Source organism: Homarus americanus, unplaced genomic scaffold (genome assembly GCF_018991925.1).
Source record: "Homarus americanus isolate GMGI-L3 unplaced genomic scaffold, GMGI_Hamer_2.0 scaffold41027, whole genome shotgun sequence".
NCBI classification, from domain to species: Eukaryota; Metazoa; Arthropoda; class Malacostraca; order Decapoda; family Nephropidae; genus Homarus; species Homarus americanus.
In genome coordinates this window covers 8,131,356-8,142,186 of record NW_024745073.1, presented here as the reverse complement: position 1 = coordinate 8,142,186, position 10,831 = coordinate 8,131,356, and the positions used below count along the sequence as shown (strand labels likewise).

The 10,831-nt window shown below is 37.3% G+C and overlaps 1 long non-coding RNA gene across 1 annotated transcript in view; it reads right to left on the bottom strand.

The window, feature by feature from the left end:
* LOC121878350 overlaps positions 1 to 10,281 on the bottom strand; it is a 25,088-nt gene extending 14,807 nt beyond the window's left edge. The window contains exons 1-3 of the long non-coding RNA XR_006091136.1: positions 10,130 to 10,281; positions 5,722 to 5,859; positions 4,668 to 4,747 (exon numbers count right to left, since the gene is read on the bottom strand). This is a non-coding gene — a long non-coding RNA (uncharacterized LOC121878350). The remainder of the gene's footprint in view (positions 1 to 4,667; positions 4,748 to 5,721; positions 5,860 to 10,129) is intronic.
* Between the last annotated feature and the right edge of the window lie 550 nt (positions 10,282 to 10,831).

The following is a 10,831-nucleotide window of genomic DNA, read 5'->3' as shown; positions in this document are numbered from 1 at the left end:
CCTGTCGCCCGCACTTTTGTCAACCGGCCAAAGCATTTTACGTAAGTTCGACATGAATTTTTGTCATTTTTGTCGCAAATATTTTATCTTTTGTGCAAAATATATGAAGTTTTCATTCAAAATATTCTGATCTTCAAGGAATCCAGAAATGTCAATTATATTATCCTAACTTTAGTCTGAGTTATTATTTATTACTAAAAATGTAATATACTGTTTTCTCCCAAACATTTCTGGTAGGGAGGGAAGGTGAGTGAGGGTAGGGGAGGAGGGACCAACCCAGCTAGGGCGAGGTGGGTATTTGATTGACAGATAGTGTCTGAAGAATATTTTTGTTTATTTACTGAAGATATTTGTTTTAGCTCATAAATTCATACAAATTACCCGGCCAGAATATAATTTACATTCTGGAATTCTTATAATATGATGATCATTTTGAATATAAACATCATGGATTTTGCATTAGACATACAAATTTTAGATCTGTAATAATTTGGTTTACACAAGCAAATATTTTATCTTTTGTGCAAAATATATGAAGTTTACATTCAAAATATTCCCTGACCTGAAGGAATCCAGAAATGTCAATTATATAATCCTAACTTCAGTCTGAGGTATTATTTATTACTATACGTTAAAATCTAGTGATTTCACCCAAACATTTCTCAGAGAGGTAGGGCCAGTGAGCTGGGAAGAGGGGGGATGAGTCCAGTATTTGAATGGACATTAACCTGGCGACTGTATTTTCTTAAATACTGTGTGTGCATACCATCATAAAATTAAGATGTTATTTTACTACAACATAGGTATTGTGTCGAAAAGTGGAGTTTGGGTGGGCCAGTCTCTATTGAATTAATCCCATATGTTCTGTTGTTCACTCTCTCCTGTACCCGTGTTCAAAATGACCGTAAATCAGGGTACTACCGGACTTAAATATGTTCTTATGTTTACTTATTTTATGTTGACGCAAGCATGACCTTCAGTATGATGCTGACCACTAGAGTACAGCCCTGGGAGTATAATTTAATCCCTGAGTATAACTTAATCCTTTCAATATGACGATTTAACCCTTTAAGTATGATGATTTAATCTCTTGAGTATGATGACTTTACATCTTGAGTATGATGATTTTACACCTCAATATGATGATTTTACCCTTTGAGTATGACAACTTAATCCCTGGGTATGATAACTTTACATCTTGAGTATGATGATTTAGTTGAATGGAATGATTTAAACCCTTGAGTATGATGACTTTATCCCTTTAATATGCTAACTTATTCTCTTGAGTATGATGAATTAACCCCCTTAAGTATGATGATTTAACTCCTTCAGTAAATAAATGTCTTAACTCAAGAGGCTAAGTCATTTTCCTCATGAAGTTAATTAATTTTAATTAAAAGCTTCAGACTACAGTACAGTACTATTTCATCCCCTGACCAAAACTAAATTTACCTACAGTGATTACAAACATATCTCTCACCCACCGTGTCCTGGGTTTGAGTCCTGACCTTGGACATATGTGAAGGGTAATCAGTGTGACACTACCAAACATGGCAGGTTTTCTCCAGATACCCGATTCCAGTGCTAACACGACAATGTCATAACAGAGCACAGTAGTACTAACAGCACAGACCAACTGCCTGAATGACTAGTAAAATGATATCTTCATTACCGAACAATTGCAGAACACTTCCGGGAATGAGAGATTTCCGGTAACAAGATGACTCTCAAAGCCGAAAATAAATTCCTCATCCCTGAATTTTACGAAGTAACGAAAAATATTCTTGAGATTTCGAAATTGTGCATTACATCATCCTCAAACAACTAAAATTTTTCCGAATTTTCGGTACCGAAAATTTAATTGAATTTTCAGAATATGTGCCCTCAAAATTTGCTTCAAAGCCAGAATTTTCTGAAATTCTGGCGGAACGATTTTCAAGAAAATTTAAATTCCAGCTATCGAGGAGCTCCGGGTTTGAGGATTCCGCCACGGAGATATTACTGCACTCTGATAAGTGGTGAAATTATAACTTAAATTACTTAAAATTAAACTCTAGGATACTTACTTATACAGTATTAAATATACATAATTAAACATAACATAAGCTAAACACTTAATTTTTATGATCTAATATCCAGGAAGGGAATACCATAAAATAACACATCTATCAAAACAGACAAGTCCTGTCGCTGAACCATGATTCAGACTGTGAACCTGCAGGTAGACACTGATACATTATTCTGTCCATAAATGCTTCGATTCAAGAGTCTGAATCCGGGTCTCATGGTTCGCTGACAGGACTTTTTGGGTGACTGTACTGTACTGTACTCAATTTGCATTTGTTACTTTTTCATTTCTTTTTGGCAAGAACAATTTGTTTTAGGAAGGTACTATACTATACTTACGATTTAAATTCAAGGCCAGTACCACTGAAGACCCTACTGTAGCGTGCAAGAAGGTTCTTGTTGGGTCTCCCAGCACCACATTCTCTTCAGGACGCTGAGCGGTGATTGTGACAGCAGTACAAGGGTCACTGCTGCTCTCTGTTGTCTGGTGATTCACATGAAGTTGATACTGTGAAGAAAGTGGAAGTCAAAACATCACAGTATTTGATAATTGATCGTCATTATTATTTTTATTTTTTTTATTTGTATTTTATTATTATTATTATTATTATTATTATTATTATTATTATTATTATATTATATATCTTTGCCCCCAGGCCCTGATGTGGGTCATTGACCTGTACGGGTGGGCTACTCCCCTAAAAAAAAAAAAAAAAAAAATCCAACACCTGACAAAGCACAGTCTTATCAATGCATCCCAGCACAGTTTAATGGAGAAAATCCTGCCTAACAAATACTCACTTTCCTTCAAAAGGTAACAGGGTATGTGGACCAAGGGCTACCAGTGGATGGGTTGTACTGTATATGGATTTTTCTAAGACTTTTGACAAGTCCCACATGCAAGAAGGGCCTCTAAGATCCAGGCACAAGGCAATATATTGAAATGAATGTACAGTTGGCTAAAAGGATGGAATTAAATGGGGTAAATTCAATTTAGAAAAAGGTTCTGTCCTTGGACCCACCCTATTTGTGAACTAAATTAATGATGTAGATGATAGTATATTACCACACTGTAAAGATTGTGGACAACACAAAGATATTTGGGAAGGCACCAGGTCAAGATGATGTCACATCCATGCAAAAAGATCTGCTGGAGCTGTGCAAATGGTTGTATGGCTAGCATAGGCTTTATATCATTATATAATGAAAGACTGCATGTAAGGTACAATAACCCTAATTGCAACTATTCTGTTAATAACACTTTCATGGACACTGTTAAGGAAAAAATCTAGGCATTGTGATAAACCAATCACTGAGGGCGGCACAACAAGTAGGGGCAGCGATGAAAAAAGCTAACCAAGATTTAAGAATTAAAAGTAGTACCTTCAAATATAAAGCTAAGAAAAGGCTCCTTCAACCTTATAAGTATCACGTAGGTAACCATCTGAATTACTGTATTTAGGCACAGAAGCTTTACCTCCAGAAAGACTTAACAATAATATAAATGGTGCAACACAGAGCGACTAAGATGATTCCTGAACTACGGTACATCATCCCGATTATCCACGTAGACTGAGTGCCTAAGGACTAACAACTCTTCAGACAAGACACAATATGGCAGATCTCATAGGGACATTCAAAATCATGAAAGGGATGGAAAATGTTAACCTGGGCCATTTTTTGTGATGTTATGCACCACCAACACGAGGGGACATTACTATAATTTCACCAAGTTGTCGTGCAGGACAAATACTATAAGGAAATACAATACTTCTTCACAGAGAGGCTGGTAGACCTACAGTATGGAACAGTCTACCAACTCAAGCTGTGGAATCGAGAAAACAGAACTGGGTTTCAAAATAGCCCAATACAAGATTATGAAGAATGATGGAGGGATCCTACAAAGGCCACTGGCCTTCTTCCCTCTGTATGGCCACCTGTAGTGGGTGGCCATTAGGTAAATAAGCTAAAAATAAGTTAAGATGAAGATAAGACCATGTTATTGACTGTACTAAAACTTAAAAGGCATCTATGAGCACCACAACTGCAAATTTGGAAGTACAATGAACATGGACAAAGATTCCAAAGAGATTGTGAATAAAATAAATAAAATTACAGCGTGCTATTTACAAAAAAATCTAAACTGTTTTCAGAGGCGCCATACACAGCATTCAAATAGGATTTGTTTTGTGAAGAGGCTTCTGTTGTTTTCTGAACAAACATGTAAATCATTACCTGTAAAACTATTTCAGTGTCATGATGCATCAGAGCCAGGCCAGTTAACCCTCTCGTAGCCTATCTATGCAGATTGCATTACTGAGCGCCCGTGCTGGCGTGAACCCTCCTGCTCAGCAGTCTCACACTGAGAGCACCCATCCTGTTAGCAGAAATGCAGAAACAGTGGACAAGCCCTATCAACCACTTAGCTCCTCTCACTAGCCTCATGGGCTGGCAGATGCATCTCTAAGGGTGCAAATTAGGTCTGGATCACTCTACCCAATGTTTACAAAAATGGAAAAATCATTCCTGTTACCGATGCAACCTGTGTTGAAAGACTGCAAGGGGTTGAGATTTCTAACCATGAGTACCAGAGGGTTTACCTTTCCACTGTCATCCTGTTTCTCAGGCAGCTCTAAATGTGCCTTAGTCCAGAGACAGCATTCAGCTTCAGAAGAACCTACTGGAGAGAGACAACCAATAGACAGTAGTTCATACAGATTTAGAAATACTTTACATCTGTCACAATATATGAGATTCAATGAAATTAGATGGCGACATTTCTTTTTTTGGTATTCAGAGTTTTCCGGCACCTTAACTCAAAAGGGAGAGAGATAAAGCAAAGTAAATTTTCCAAAATAGCAAATTATTTACAAACAATGCCAAGGATATTTTTACCTTATTTATTTGTTTTTTATAATTTTACCACTTATTAGATTACTAGCCATTTGGAATGATTTGGAAGAGGGCAGCACATGTCCTTGACTCTGTATTAAAGTGGGTTTCCATCTCATTTAAAAGGTGACCACGGTATGGAATGGCTAGATTTTTACTGTAGTTGCAATTTACTTGATGCCTACTGTACTTATACATGACTTTGATACCATTTCACCAACACTCTCAACAAGCTGGGAGGCCTTGGTCAACCTCATACTAAAGTTAAAGTAATCTTTCAGATCACTATTAATTTCCTTGATTTGTTCAATGGCCATGTTTATCATTTCGTACACCTCAAATTAATCTAAATTGTGAGGCTGAAGTTTGGCAGAAGCGTGTCAATTCAGACATGCCTGTTTGAATTGTACATGCTCAGCCAGAAATTATTAGATAGAAAGAAAGCCTTCATTGAAGATGTGATTGATCATTTTGGAGTTAATCAGCAAAGCCTGAAGCATTTATTTAACCATTGAAATTATGCTGCTAATGTTCTGAGCAAGTCACCATCGTGACAGACAGTCATCCCTAGATTTTTACAATCAATGATATAAATTTAATTATTTTCTTTAGTTTTTAATGCTTAAGGTCAACCCTATGATAATTTCAGTGATTAATAATTTGGTGATAACACTAATAAGAGATATTGCTGATTATACATTACTGGAAAGTAACTACAATACTTTATCATACTTTTATATGGATCTATGCAAGTGTATGTACCTGTTTTGAATAAACTGATACGTCAGGTCTTGTCTTGCTTTCTTGCACCGCCCCCCACCCGGAAAAATCCTACGGCCGCTAGTGGCAGCACCTGTCCTCTCTTGTATTGGTGAAGGAAGGCTACGGAAGCTTGATATCCTGCAAAACGAAGCATTGAGAATAATTTAAGGAAGTCAAAAGAATGCAATGATTGAGATAATAAATATGGAGCTAGGGTTACAGGACATTTCACACGGGGTCAATGATATTAATACAGTTGCAACAATTAGATTAATGAGAGAGAATAGTGAGGGTAAACTTTTACAAGATATAGATGTTGGCTTGAAAAATGAAAGGACCTTCTGGAGGCAAGGTACGAGAGGATACATGAAAGGATTAATTAACATAATTTTAAAATATAATCTGACAAACTAGTGTACAGTTGTTTGGAAAATTTGTAAGGATCCACCCTGGGAGTAATAATTTACATAAAATAAACACATTGCATGTATATTGTGATGGTTCAGCTGTGCCAAGTGGCAGGGCAGGGTGTGGGATCCTTATAAGGCAGTACACAGAACAAGGTACTGATGACACCAAAACTGGACTTCGGCTGATCAATTTAAATCATCATCACAAGCTGAGTTACAGGATATGCAGTGTTAGCAGCATGGGAAAATGTTGTAAAGAGGAGTAAAGATTTTTTTTTTTTTTTTTAGATAGTCCAGCAGCTGACTTGTGTGCAGGCCATTAAGAAACAACTTAAAGACTTTTTTTTTTTAAAGAACTTTCTATCCGGACCTTCTGGCATATCAAACAGAAAGTACTTATTTTATAATATCTGGTACTAATGAAAGCAACTTTCTTAAAGTGGCATTGGTGTAATTGTGCATTTTTTGTGGACCTGAGAGTATGCTCGGACTGAAGAGACTGCATTGACTGAGACCAAATGTGAAAAAGACTTGGGTGTGTATGTCAACAATGGACTTAAGTTCTCGGGCCATTGTGAAAAGAAGGTGAAACAGGCATATAAGAAGGTCATTTAGAGTGAGCTACTTCCCCATCTGGAGGTATGCTAGAGACTGTCAATTGATTGAAAATGTCCAAAGGAGGGACACCAGACTGGTGCCTGCTCTATGGAACCTCAGTTCCACAGAGAGATTAGAATGCCTGCAACAACCAAGCTTATACTACAGAGGGGCAAGGGGCAACCTACTCAGTCAAATGTACATGCCTGGAGCTGGCAAACATCCACCCCACAAGGGGTCACAGCTCAAGGTTGAAGAAGCCAGAAAACTGTGAGGGCGAGCTTTTTTGTAGTGAGAATTGTGGACTCTTGGAAGTATCTGTCACAGAGCGTTGTGGCGGCACCGAGTGTGAGCTCATTCAAGGCCAGACTTGACCATCACTGGAGCAGGTTCCGATATATTCAGGAGCCAATGCATGCCTAGTACTAGCCAACAGTACAGAACAGAGACGTGACCGACCGTCCAAGCAGCTAACGAGCCAATCAGTGGCGAAGAGGGTAACTGTAAAAGTAAAGTAAAGAGCAGGTCGTTTGTTGCCCTGAAAAAAAGAGCAGATGACAACATGCACCGAAAAAGCAGATTTTTCTGTGGCATATTTACAGCAAATAATTAATTTCTTCATGTACAAAGCATGTACAGACATCATTTTAGTGTTAAATGATCAGTTATCACTGTTTTATCCTGCAATTTCCCTCACCCTTCACGCCCTGCACACTACAGGTGATTTATTATTGTCGAGAAAAACTAAAAAAATATAAACAATTTACTTATACCTGTAATTCAAATAAAGAGGGTGCTCCTATAGCATGCAGGTTACAAGACATTTAGGCTTGGTTAAGTAGGGTTAGAATAGGTCATGTTGGGTTAGGCTAGGTTGGGTTGGATTAGGTTGGGTTGGGATGGGTTAGGTTATGTCGGGATGGATTAGGTTATGTCAGGTTGGGTTATAATAGGTCAGGTTAGGTTGGGTAAGATTAGACTAGAGATATCTTTGTAGATGGCACACTATAGTAACACCATAAAAAGTTCTTGCATGGCTTTATTACTCCTTCTGGTGTTACCCGCCTGCTGCAGTATTACCGTAAATTTAAAAAACAAAACACAGGTTTGAAAGTTAGGTTAGGTCAGGTTCTAATAGGTTCTGTGCATTCTCACTTCCATTTTCGTGTTAGGTATCATATAATATTATCTCCAGAAATTTTGGTTCGATTCCATAAGTTATTTCTGGTATAAACCTTCACTCAGCTCACTATTCATGGTAAAAAATCGCTTTATCCCAATTTTCCCAATTTGTAGAAGATATCTTTCTGGTATATTGGTGAGGTTAGGTTAGGGTAGTAGGTACATGGTAACAGGCTAGCCTATTTTGGCATGATAAATAAATTTTCTGGTGAATTTTGTATTTTTTAGTCGATTCTGAACTTGTATTCTTTCCAATTTTTATGAGTATATTAAAAGAAACGACAACTTTCTATTATAATTTTAAGTATTTTTAGGAAATTTTTATTTACTCTAACCCGCTTCGCAATTCTCCTCCCGGCACCAATTTTGTTGTTCATCTCGCTAAATCCATTTTCAAGTGACGTTTCCTAGTGATGGTAAACGCTTCCACATATTCCTCCTCGCCATTGCTGATGGTACATCAACCTCAATATTAAGATAAGTTGTTTAACACATAAATTAACACGATAATGCATAGAACCTTATAAAATCTGACCTAACAAACCCATAGGTTGGCTATGTTAGGTCAAGTTCTATTTGGTTCCATGCATTGTCATTTCCATTTTTGTGCTAAATATCATATTAGTGTGTAGAAAAAAATTCAACCAATTTGGACAATTCCTTCTTGTGGTCACCCTTTTCTACACCTTTACCAAAAACTAATCGTATTGATAATGGTAAAAAATCTGGGTACTGTAGTTATATAGGACTAACCGGAGAGCGAAATTGATTGAAAACAATTATAAAAACGCCGGATTTTCATTGTTATATTATCGTGGGCACTGTTGTAGTTTGTGGAAATTTGTTAAAAAAAAATTATTTTTAAAATAAACACTTCTTAACATTTGTGGGTATGAAGAACAGACCTAACCAACCAAGCCAAACCAAAACAAACCTACCTAACCTCCCCGGTATATTAAACAGAATAACGGTACAGTATTTTTGCGTTTACACATTCCACATTCCTACCACTAATCTATTATCATATTCTAATAAGACATCTAATTATAAGATCATTTTCATCTATTACATTACCGTCGCAAATGTATAATAACGGAGATATATCCAAAATTTTCTCTATTTCCTTCCGTTAATCTTCCGCCATTATCGCCTACCTCACCTCTCACACTGTCTCTCCTGCGTATCTTCTTCATAAATCATAACGTGCATAAATCATAACGTGATTTGTGGTTTAATTCGCGATATTTTTGGCCCAATCAAAATCGATTTTTATTTTGGGTCTCATATTTCGAAATTCAACTTCCTTTCCGACCATGGAAGTCTGCGATGGGTGTCACTTCAATTGTATGGAGCTGATTGAGAGTTTTGGGGAAAAAACGAAGAAACTAAAGCATTTTCTCGATCACATGGTGTTCTTCCAACCCCAGTAAAGTGTCTTTAGTGCAAGACAATGTAAATATCGCAAAGAACAACATATGTGGCGTTGTGTAGAATCTCAGACTCCAACGACGAACAAGAAACAGCCCAATAAGGTAAGAAAAAAGGTGATTCCATCATATGGTGAGTCACTTAGGTTAGGTTTGTTTTTCTAGTGTGTTTTGGTGTATTTTTTATTCGCTTAGCCATTAATTTTTTTCGAAAAACGTGCAACGAAAAAAAAAAACAGGCCAATTTCCGACGGAAATGAAGGTCATATTCGGTCTAAACATACTGTACACAAATACACTAGAAAAATATATTTTTGACTTTCTAACAAAGTGGGAGGTGGAAGTGCAAATTTACCGAAAAAACTTACTATAATACAGTGAAATTTGAGGCATTTTTTGGACGGGAGATAAGGCCACATCGGCGGTATGCAGCACTGACGGGTTAGTCCTCTATATTAACCAAAATCTGAAATACCTATTGGGATAAAAACGAATATTAGCCCAATTAATTTTTGTCAATTCACCAAATCGTTGACGGCAATTAATTATTTCTTACTACAAACACCAATATAAACTACACAAATACCAAGGCAGCATAATATATAAAATGGCGCAGTTTATTTTTGCAATTACCCTTTCATAAAACATCTTCACCTGAATTTCCATTTGATGACGGATTAAAACTCAAAAACTACTTGTTGGGTTGACAAACTACCATGGCGGTGGTTAACCAACTCTCTAACATCACATGTAACTTAATTATGAGAATAAAAATACCAACAATTTACTCACCACAGAGGACGGTAGCGACATAAGCTTGTGTTTAAATAACTTAATATAAAAATTACTAAAAATTTAATCACAACACAACAGCCAGTCGAAACACATCTTTCCCTCACGGCTCACTCGGGCAAATGGCTTGTTAGCGGCGTCACAACGGTGTGTTATACCCAAGATAGGAAACCGTCTACTGAGCTCCGATCTCGCCATCTGTTGGCAACGCGGCTAACTAAAAGCCCGGGGCGCGCGAGGGTAGCATAACCATGTTTCCGTGGTAACCAACGGAGTGAACTTGTGTTTCATGTTTTCACGTTGCTATATATCATTGATCATATAGAATTTACTGTGTGTATTGTATTTGTGCGTGTCAGTATGTTTGTGTACGTGTCAGTATCTATGTGTGTGTGTGTGTGCATGTGTACACCTTAAGAACGTCAAGGCAAAGACGTTCTTAAGGTGTACACACATACATACATACAATATCACACAGTAAATTCTATATGATCAATGATATATAGCAACGTGAAAACGTTAAACACAAGCGCAGGGTGATCTGTTAAAGGCACGCGGGTGATGGTGACGCCCATTCATGGTTAAATGTCATGGTCTTCATGTAAACCATGGGTCCGCAACCTTTTCATACTAGTAGGCCAATTCAGGTGGAAATGATCAGCGATCTGCCGCAGCTGTACTCAGAACACAAAAGTCAGCAAC